The 11,426-nt window shown below is 43.0% G+C and overlaps 1 long non-coding RNA gene across 1 annotated transcript; it reads left to right on the top strand.

Moving 5' to 3' along the window:
- The first annotated feature begins 384 nt into the window (after positions 1-384).
- LOC138262533 (uncharacterized) lies at positions 385-11,138 on the top strand. Its single transcript, XR_011199256.1, has 2 exons — positions 385-1,279; positions 7,278-11,138. It is a non-coding gene; the product is annotated as an uncharacterized lncRNA (long non-coding RNA).
- The last annotated feature ends 288 nt before the right edge of the window (positions 11,139-11,426 follow it).

Below are 11,426 nucleotides of genomic sequence, written 5' to 3'. Positions count from 1 at the left end.
CAGTTTCTGATTGCTGGCTTTCTTTTTTGTCTGAAATTTCCACGGTTTGCTTTGACACAGAAGAGATTTTTAAACTTTCTGAGAAGTCCATTACATTCTTAGTAATTGCGGGTATTTCTTCACGGTCAGAAAAATCCATTAGTTCACTTGAAACAGGAACTGTCTCTTCATTATCTGAAAATTCTATGATATTGTTTGAAAGGGCAGGAGTATCCCCACAATCTGACAATTCTGGTGTGTGCGCCATTTGAACAGCACTATTTGCAGGTTTGTTCACGGCAAGGCAGGGGCCACTGTCATCACTAGATTCAGATTCTTCAACACTGGTGCACAACTTGCCATTAATCTCCAGTAAAGTCATATCTTGGTTTCTTAATGTTAGAATTCATTTTGAATTGCTTCGTTTCTTTTACACGTGTAAGTTTGAGCTTTTGTTGTCTCTGAACGCACTGTCTATCACATATGTTATCTTATGTATATTTGTTTAGGTAAAATAAGCCTGGTTCCACGCCATGGGCTTGCAGCTGGTTTCTTTCCCTAACTGGGGCACTGTATTCATTATAATTGTGTGTTCAAATAACTAACTGACCTCGGCTGTGGTATTTTGGGGAGGGAAAGGCTGATATCTATACCTTTGAACAACGTAATCCTTTGAAGGGTCTCAAGAATGTGGGGAGTCAGGCAGCTGCAGAAGGGAGGCAAGGACAAGACTGGGAATGGAACAAGTGTGTGGATACTGATTAACTCCTTAAAAATATCTGTATGACGTATATCATTAGTTACACATTTTATGTATCCTTTGATGTATGAGTATAAATATCACTGTTAAACGCTTTATGTCAGCACACTTTACTTCGGGCCTGGGATGCCAGTGGTAAACCTGTCCTCTTTGCTGCAGCAAAAATAAACAGACCTTTGGTCATTGATTTTTCACTCCGGCTCTCCGTGTCAAAACTCCTTTGTAAATGCATTTGTAAGTATCTGCAAATATGTGCATTTGACAATTTGGCGCCCGAACGGGGACCTTCCAGTGGATATCTTCAGTAGCTCTGTCACGAGACGTGCTGCCAGTGGGGGGACGCCGTTCCGGAGGTGTAGATTCCAGGGGCCCCTGCACAAAGACTTAGTTTCTGAAGCAGCTGCATCTTATCCACCGGGCAGGTTTCCCCCCGTTTTCTCATGATGTCCCAGCGAAGTCCCTGAAACATCGGTGTTTATCTTGACGGATTAGTCTGACACGGGCGGCCGGAGAGAAATCCAGGAAAAAGCAGATAGTCAGGTAAGACTGTTCCTCGCTGGCTATTTGTCTGCTTTAACTTGCATTTGAGAGAATAATTGTTTTTGGATAACTTATCATTTTTGGGAATGATTAGTTCTTGGTAAATTTGCATTTGTACAAGGTACCATTTGACAATTTGTATTACATGTGTTTTTCTTGTTTGAGTAATTTGCCCAGGCCTGGAGCAATTTGTAAGTTGGTAAATATTTGAAAAGGTTTTCTTTCGTGCACATTTGAAAAAGGGTTTTTTTTTCGGTGCAGGTTGCATTTTGAAATTTGGTGCGTGTTGCATTTTGAACAAATTAAAAGGTTAGATATGGGAAATAAGAAATGTTGGCAAGGGTTATGTCTTTGTTTTCGCCGAAATCATGTGCCACGTTTAGATAAAAAGCAACCCATTCCAAAAGAGGGAACACCAGGGTGGGACATGTTAAAGGATTATGGTTTAGAGAATAATTTGTATAATAGTATATGGCGCAAATATACTAGACATTGTCCTGACCTCCAGTGGCCGGAGGATGGGTCTTTTGATTTAAAGAAACTAACCTACCTACAGGAATGTTTGTTTCATAAAAAGGCTAGACAACATATGTTTGAAGTATACAGAAAATGGGAAATTGAGGCCACCAAAAGAAAAACGAAGTCAGATAAACTGTTAGAGAAGGAGAACCGGAGAACCATCATGCAGAAAGCCGCCCTGTACCACCATTCCCAAACCCAGAAAAGAATTGAGTCTGAAGATAGAGTCCATAGGGCCCAGGTGGAGGGAAGTTATGTATCAAAGCCAACAGAACCCAAACATGCATTAGAGGAAGATGAGGTAATGCTACAGCTATTAGATAATAGCCCTACTGCACCTCCACCTTACACACCCCCTGCAGTAGCCCAACCTATCATGGGGGCACAGCAACAGCAGCAAGGGCAAGGGCACAATTTGGGAAATCCAGGTGCACCACTACAGCAGCATGTGCCACAGCCACCACAGCCTCTAGCTCAAGCCACCCAAATAGCCCAAGTCCTAATCCCTCCGCCACCTGCCCCACCACTACCAGCCAACACTGCAAGGTTACCAATAATGTCCCCTGCCCCTAATACCCCAAATGGACAACGCCGACGGTGCACAGCCACTCACTCACTTTCACCCATATGGAGCACACCTATGAAGTCGATTTCGCCCCCTGGTACCCGCTCCACTATTGGGGATTGGGAAAAACGGGTTATCAAGGATCAGTCAGATAACTGGATGTCACATCTTATTTACACCCACACCGATATTATGGACACAATACAACAGATGTCACATTTTGGACAGCAATTAGCACTGTTGTATATGATTGAAAAATTGGAGAGGGATTGGAAGTCTTGCATTACAGATTCTACCCCTCTCCCTTATGAACAAGAATTAAACCAATTATGGCGGGACAGTAGGGCTTGTATTCTTGATAGTAGCAGCATAAATGAGGGAGTACGCATTTGTGTCATAGCCAGGGAAGATGTTCTAAATAGATATGACAAGGGGTACCCAATGAGGGAAGTGCACCCTGATATGCCCACTGCAGCTGCAGTCGCAGCAGCAGCTGCCGCCGGACAGCCAGCTCCCGTGCCGGTGGCCCAATTTGTTCATATACCATGGAAAAGGGAGGAGGTAATGGCTATAAAGAAAGACTTGCCAGACCCTCGAAAGAATCCAGCTGGATTCTATCGGGACCTTAGAACTGCCATTTCCACCACAACCATGACTCTCAAAGACATTGACTATTTTTTTGGTGTTTTATTGGGTCCTGAAGTTTGGCATAAAATTAGAAGAGTAGATGATGCACCTACTTTGGGAAATACATGGGGGGGTTTAGAAGCACATGAAGCACAAAGGGCACCAGGAACCCTGCCGCATCAGGATATTTTAGATTTACCTAATCGGATATTGACTAAGTTAGAAACTGTTATACCTCTTCAGACTGTGGATTGGGGAAAGCTTGCCACTTATAAACAGAAAATAGGTGAAGATGTCCCAGATTATTTTACTCGAATTGAACAAGCGTTCATAGATTTTAGCGGTCAAGACCTCGCCACCGTAACAGGTGTCACACTATTTGTAGAACGCTTTGTTAATGGCCTTCTACCTGAAATATCACAAAAATTAAAAGCAACAGAGAGTTCGTGGATGACGAAGGGACAGGCAGAGATTTTGCAGATGGCGCAATACTATGAGAGCAGGTACAAGGAAGAATTAGAAAAGAATGAGAAGTCAGTAAAAGAATTGAAGAAAAAGGCATTATTACAGCAGGCATACCCTCAGCGGGATGCAACCCCTCAGCAAAGGGGTGGCCCACCAAGGGGACGGGGAAGGGGTCGAGGCCGAGGTACATCTGCACCACCCCAAGACCGCCGATTAAATATCAACCAATGTGCCTACTGTAAGCAGGATGGACATTGGCGTGATACTTGCCCATTACTGGAAGGAAGGCAAAGTATGTCACTTCATAGAGGGAACGCGGCAGGTAATGCACGAGGACGAGGAAGAGGTAGAACTGATCAGAATTCGCAGAATGAGAATCAGGTCCCGCGTAACACTAATATTTTTGACAATGCATTTGAACGACAATATTATGCTGATGATTTCTTTTCTGAATCCTACAATTATTAGGACAGCCACAGACAGGGCCAGGGGCGAGTAAGTATTCCTGTAGATCAAAATGGTCCCTACATTGATGTAAAAATCGAAGGAGAGGGCCATAAGTTTCTTCTAGATACTGGTGCCACCAGAACATCTATTGCACATTCTGCAGTCCCCGGGGCTCCCCTGTCTGGGCTTCATACCACATCAATTGGGATTTCTGGAATCCCCGTGGTGAGCCCCATCTCAACACCTATGAGAGTAACTGTAGGCCCATTTACAGTACACACGCCACTCTCTTTAACATCAGGTTGCAATGAAAACTTGTTTGCATTAGATTTGTTAAAGAAATTAAATGCAGTTATTCACTGTTCAATGGATGGTGTCTATGTAACTATGGATAGTGTTTCCCCAACTCGGTGCATGTTCTCACAGGAATACGACTTACCCCCAGAGCTACAGGAAATAGACCCTCGCTTATGGGCCAAAGGCAAGAATGATGTAGGCATTATGGATATCGACCCTATTGTAATAAAAATCAAACCAGGTGCCCGGTTACCTCGTGTTCCTCAATACAAATTACCTAAATCAAGCGAAAAAGGGCTCAAGGCAGTCATATCTGATCTTGTGCATGCAGGTGTCATAAAGGAAATAGTGAGCAGCCCATGTAACAGTCCAATCCTTCCTGTTGTAAAGAAACGAAATGATGCTAATAGATTAGATGGTGAGCAATCATTTACTGATAACACAGTATATCGATTAGTTATTGATCTCCGAGAAATTGATAAAATAGTAATTCCCCAGTTTCCCGTGGTCCCAGACATGAATAGTCTTTTCACCATGATCCCACCCTCTGCGTGTTTTTTCACCGTAATCGATTTGAAGAATGCTTTCTTTAGCATTCCAATTGCCGAAGAATCTCAATATTTGTTTAGCTTTGCGATTTTTGGTAGATCATTCGCGATGACAAGAATTCCACAGGGCTTTGTTGAGTCCCCGAGCATATATAGTCAATGTCTTAAACGTCAATTAGACCAATTCGATCCACCTACAGGCTCTGCGTTGTTGCAGTACATTGATGATATTTTAATTGCCTCAGATTCCATGACACAATGTAAGACTGATACTGTTGCATTATTACATCATTTAGCACCTCTGGGCCATAAGGTGTCCCTTCCAAAATTGCAGTATTGTAGAGAGGAGGTCACCTATCTAGGACACCTCCTCTCTAAGGAGGGAAGGAGATTACATCCAGACAGAATTAAATTGGTTCATACAATGACTGCACCACGCACCCCTTCTGAAGTCCGAGCATTTTTGGGATTTACATCTTTTTGCAGACAGTGGATTCCAAATTTTTCACTTATAGCAAAACCATTGACTGCTCTGACACTTTCAGATGTGCCCTCTCCTGTACCTTGGACTGACAAATGTGAGGAGGCTTTTCAAGAATTAAAAAAGGCGATGTGCTCTGCTCCTGTATTGGGTAATCCGGATTACAGCAAACCATTTGTTTTATTTGTGCATGAAAAGCATGGCTGTACATTGTCTGTTTTGACACAGGCCCAAGGTGGGAGACAACGCCCTTGTGCATACTTCTCTTCCACCTTGGACACTGTGGCGCAAGCTTTGCCTACTTGTCTTAGAGGAGTGGCTTCTGCAGCAGCTGCGGTGAAACAAAGTGAAGGGTTTGTTGGTGGCAATCCGCTCACTGTGATGGTTCCTCATGCCGTTGATATTTTGTTAAACAAGACACAGACGCAGCACCTCACCAGTGCTCGTCTAACGGGTTACGAATTAACATTGTTCAGTCCAAATATTACTTTGAAGCGGTGCAATGTCTTGAACCCAGCTACGTTACTACCCCTCCCTCAGGACAATGTGGAATTTGATCATAATTGCATTTTTGCCACTGAGGAAGAAACTAAGGGACGGGTAGACTTGACAGACACTCCCCTATCTGACCCACAGGGAGAGCTGTTTGTAGATGGGTCTTGCTTCAAGTTACCAGATGGTACGACCACTGCAGCCTATGCCGTCACCACAGTCAAAACAGTGGTTGAATCTCATAGAATCCCGCAAAATTCGGCACAGGCTGCAGAATTAATTGCCCTCACCAGAGCTTGTGAAATAAGTGAACATCTTAGTGTTAACATCTACACTGATAGCCAATATGCGTTTGGAGTAGCTCATAATTTTGGGCGACTCTGGGCGAATAGAGGCTTTATCACGTCACATGGCACTACCATCCAGCATGGCAACTTGATTGTGACACTTTTGACTGCTCTCAGTCTGCCCCGTCAGGTCGCAATCATTAAGTGTAGTGCCCACAAAAAAATTACTGATGATATAGGACGAGGAAATGCTTTTGCAGATGCTACAGCGAAAGCAACAGCACGAGCACCATTTGACAATGCATATGTTGAGAGTAGCATCAAGGGAGAGCCCCAGTACGAAGTATTAGAAAATACCATGCAGTGTGTGAGAGATATTCAAGCAGAAGCAACAGCAGAGGAAAGGGAACAGTGGGAGAAGAACGGTAGACTAGACAGTGAGGGTTGTTACACAGATGACACAGACAGAAGAAGATGGATGTTACCTAATTGCTATGTACACGCTATGGTTACTATGGCCCACAGTCCTGCACACATCAGTGCCCAAGGCATCAAGACAACTTTGGACCATGTTTGGAGTAATCCTCTGATATCCAAAGCTGCTAATAACCTGGTTAAAAGTTGTATGGTGTGTGCAGTGCACAATGCAGGAAAAGGGACCCCTACGCCCCCTGGTCACTTTGCCCCTCCTGATCTCCCTTTTGAAGCTATACAGATGGATTTTATCCACATGGAACCGTGTAACAAACTGAAATACGTGTTAGTGGTAGTATGCATGTTTTCAAAATGGATAGAGGCCTACCCATTAAAAGACAATGGTGCTCTCTCTACCGCCAAAATATTACTAAAAGAATATTTTCCTAGATACGCCTTGCCACGATTAGTCTGGAGTGACAATGGCAGTCATTTTTCTAATGAGGTAATGGAGAAGGTCTGTACCGCCCTTAACATCAAACATCGATTTCATGCTGCAAATCACCCACAATCAGCGGGCCTTGTAGAAAGGTATAATTACACCTTGAAGAGCAAAATAGCTAAGATTTGTGCTGAGACCAACTTAAAATGGCCAGATGCTTTGCCCCTAGCATTAATGTCCATCAGGATGACTGCCAGTAGCAAGTCACGATTATCCCCCTATGAAGTTGTCATGGGGAGGCCAGCCAATATCTGGGGGGTACCACGACCAAAGAAGCTTTCTGAAGTGCAATATCCTTTGTTTGTAGATTACTGTAAACAATTGACTAAAGATTTGCGTTTGATCCACCAACAGGTCAAGGCCAGCCTACCGACTCCTCTTGAAGGCCCTGGTCACCCTTTTAAGCCAGGGGATTGGCTTATGACAAAGAATTTTCAAAGAACCAACAGTCTTCAGCCCAGGTGGCGGGGGCCAGCCCAGGTACTGCTTGCAACACAGACAGCGGTGAAAGTGGAAGGAAGGAAAAACTGGATACATGCTAGCCACTGTAAGCGTGCACCAATTCCACTACAGAGTACTCTAACAGCAGAATTACCATTGTCTCCTGATTACAGCGAAGTAGGGAGACAGGAAACACCTCCACAGGTTTCAAGTGCTATTTCTGCTCCTGCGGTGACACAGCAGCCCAGTGACGAAGAGTTGCTGTTTGAAGATCAACAAACTCATCGATATAACCTGCGTCCTCGCCCATCCAAATGAACAGAATTTTGAAGGTGCGTAAGGTGGTGACCCCTACGAAAAGCTACATTTACATCACCCTGATAGCTCCTAGCTTGGAATTGCAAACTGAGGTCTCTTCTGAATGGCCAAGGAATCCTTTGCTCAGCAGAATACGGCACGCCTGCCTTTGTGAAATACAGTTCCCCGCTTTCACCGCCACCGGCATTTCCGATGCCATTGATGTACCAGCATTAAAACGAGCTATCCTCACTGTTGTTACGCACACTTTGGGCGACGAGGTTGTAAATGACTGTGATGACTAAAATTCCAGCATGAACACGGGTGACTAGCCTGTGCAACGACACCAGAACATTGGTCAGAACAATTGTCTCAACGAGAACACAAGTATAGTGGGATGCAGCTTGTGCAACGCTATTCAATCAGTGGGTAAATGGAGTTAACAGTTCTGTGACTGGCGAGAAAGAAAAAAAAAAAAAAAAAACCAAGTACCAGTTCTACGGAAGCGGCCAGCCATTAGGGTTGGTGCGGTTTGTAGTCCCAGCGGTAAAAAAAAAAAAAAGAAAGGTGCCCTTTTTCTGTTTAATACCCAAGCACATCACTAATCTGGTTGAAAATTGCTGGCCTCCGCCCTCATTTTGCTGAGACACTGAACGAAACTGACAAACTATACTGAAGACTAACTTTGAAGTATTGCGACTTACTCACTGGGAGTTGAGACTCACCAGGAGTTAAAACTTGAAAAGGAGAAGCTAAGGGACCTAGGATCAAGCCAACCTCTATTGTCCTGGACCAACCAGTGCAGCCTAACTGCTAGAGTGTAAAGCACGGCGGTGCTGAACCCTAGTGGGTGTGAACATTGAAGGAAAAATTTACTTATTTGTATCTATACGTATATGATTATTAGTATAGTGATATCAATATTTTGCATTTACATATTTGGTAATTGTGTGAGTATATTTTTGAACACGCGTAGGCGGTTGAGACGAGTAAAACGGTATCATAGAAAAGTTGTAGGACCAAGGAGAAGAGCACAATAAAATTATGAAGATATATCCATTTGGCAGGACAAATATCCCTCTAGAGAATAGGGAAGAGTGGCCTTATAACTATTTCTACAAAACCATAATGAAGTACCTAGTGACCCTTATGTTAATATGTATAATGTCCAGTGGTGTTGCATCATTGTTGCAAAATCCTACCTTACATCCATTAATAAAGGTTCATGGAAAATTAGCGGAGACATTAAGTCTCACTGACTGTTGGATTTGCCGGCACTTGTCTAGACACCCCGAGGATCCTATAGGCCTTTATGAAGTACCAGTATCACCAAGCGAATATGAAAGAGGGGAAGTGTGTCTTGTACCAAATACCACTTGGAGATGTGACCAACAAGAATATCAATGGTACCCTAGGTGTGCGGTGCTCCCTAATACCCAGGCAGAATACAAGCTCTCCCCGATGCCTGGAGAGAATGCCACACTTAAAATGTTTCCCATATGTTTTGGTACCTATTTTTATGGGCAAAACCCAGAGGCAAAATACATGGGAAAGATCCCTCCTGAACAGTGTGTTTACACTTTGTTATTTGATATAAAAACAGGGAATTGGGATCTTGAAGGAGAGGAGAAAATAGACAGAAATTGGACAGCGTTAATTAATGGGACTCATCAAAATTACACTGTGAATTATTGGAACCTGACTGTGGGAGAAAATGAGATTCTAGTAGATCCAGAAGGATTGTTATATGATCCCTCCAGAGAACAAGATAGAAATGGGAAAAATTCACCTGTAATATTGTCCCGGGTTTTCCTTGGCCCCCTCTGGACGGCTAGATGTTCATATGTTGCACCCTGGGCAAATGTATCATTGCTAAATACAATCTGGGAAGATTACAAATATTGCAATAATTCTGAGCATGACACCCCAGAGGGTGTAGGATTGCCTCGAATAAAATACAGCATTATAAATTCACAAATCCAGGGAGGCATGTACTTCGTATGTGGAAGAACTGCATATAAAGTACTGCCTCTAAACTGGGAAGGGATATGTTCACTGGCATATTTGGCACCCAACATTACTGTGATATCAAATATATCATCTTCCCAGCCCCTTAACATGGGGAGTTTTGCACATAGGTACAAACGAGGGACACCCATACTGGAGGAGCGAAAGAACTGGGTATTTCAAGTATTACATGTTCTTATTCCCGGATTTGGAATTTTCGATTTGCAACTGGCAATGATGAATATGTCAGCTGAATTAGCCATTGCATTTAATGCCACCAGAGAGGCCATAGGAAGTATACAGGTAGAGATAAACTCTGCAGCCCAATTGGCGATACAAAATCGGCTTGCCCTAGACTTGATTACAGTACAACAAGGAGGAGTATGTGTTTTAATCCAACATCAGTACCAGCAAAAGTGCTGTTATTTCGTCAACAAGTCATCAGAGATAGAATTGGATATTGGGAAAATAAAAGAAGCAGTACAGGTATTTGAAAAGGGGGGCCAATATGAAGGAGGCGATTGGAGTTTATCATGGTTATGGTCTTGGTTTGGGGGGTGGGGCTGGTTGTTTAAAGACATACTTTTTATAATAATAGCTATTGTATTAAGTTGTTTATTAGTGCAGTGCTTACCTGCTCTCTGTTCCTGTTTAAAATTGTGTAAACTTCCGCCAGTGAAAATACTAGAAACCAATCGAGCTATGATGCAGAGAGAAGAGATAACTTCCCTAATGGCTATTGACCCCACTGTCCTCACTGCAGATACTGGTTGCTCATACCCATCGGTTGTTTATGTCCCCATGAATGCAAATTTCAATGAAGTGGGAGTAAAATTCAACATATATGAGGAAATTTAGAACTATTCAAACGTTTATTATGTTCAGAAGAAAAAAAAACTCAAAAAGGGTCGATTGTTAGAATTCATTTTGAATTGCTTCGTTTCTTTTACACGTGTAAGTTTGAGCTTTTGTTGTCTCTGAACGCACTGTCTATCACATATGTTATCTTATGTATATTTGTTTAGGTAAAATAAGCCTGGTTCCACGCCATGGGCTTGCAGCTGGTTTCTTTCCCTAACTGGGGCACTGTATTCATTATAATTGTGTGTTCAAATAACTAACTGACCTCGGCTGTGGTATTTTGGGGAGGGAAAGGCTGATATCTATACCTTTGAACAACGTAATCCTTTGAAGGGTCTCAAGAATGTGGGGAGTCAGGCAGCTGCAGAAGGGAGGCAAGGACAAGACTGGGAATGGAACAAGTGTGTGGATACTGATTAACTCCTTAAAAATATCTGTATGACGTATATCATTAGTTACACATTTTATGTATCCTTTGATGTATGAGTATAAATATCACTGTTAAACGCTTTATGTCAGCACACTTTACTTCGGGCCTGGGATGCCAGTGGTAAACCTGTCCTCTTTGCTGCAGCAAAAATAAACAGACCTTTGGTCATTGATTTTTCACTCCGGCTCTCCGTGTCAAAACTCCTTTGTAAATGCATTTGTAAGTATCTGCAAATATGTGCATTTGACATTAAGGTGCAGCTATTGGAGTCTGCATCAGAACTCTCTTCTTCCTTTGGCTTTATTTGTTCTGATAGAGGGGCTGAGACACTTCCTTCTGAAGACTCTGATCCATCCTTTGAATCAAGAGGTGTCAAATCTCTCAGAGATGTCAGAGATTCAGTCAACTGTACAGGATTTTTCACTGGAGAACTACAGGCTGAGAGAGAGTCTGAAGAAGAGGCTGAT

Source organism: Pleurodeles waltl, chromosome 2_1 (assembly GCF_031143425.1).
Source record: "Pleurodeles waltl isolate 20211129_DDA chromosome 2_1, aPleWal1.hap1.20221129, whole genome shotgun sequence".
NCBI classification, from domain to species: Eukaryota; Metazoa; Chordata; class Amphibia; order Caudata; family Salamandridae; genus Pleurodeles; species Pleurodeles waltl.
This window is presented reverse-complemented; position numbering and strand designations above follow the sequence as displayed.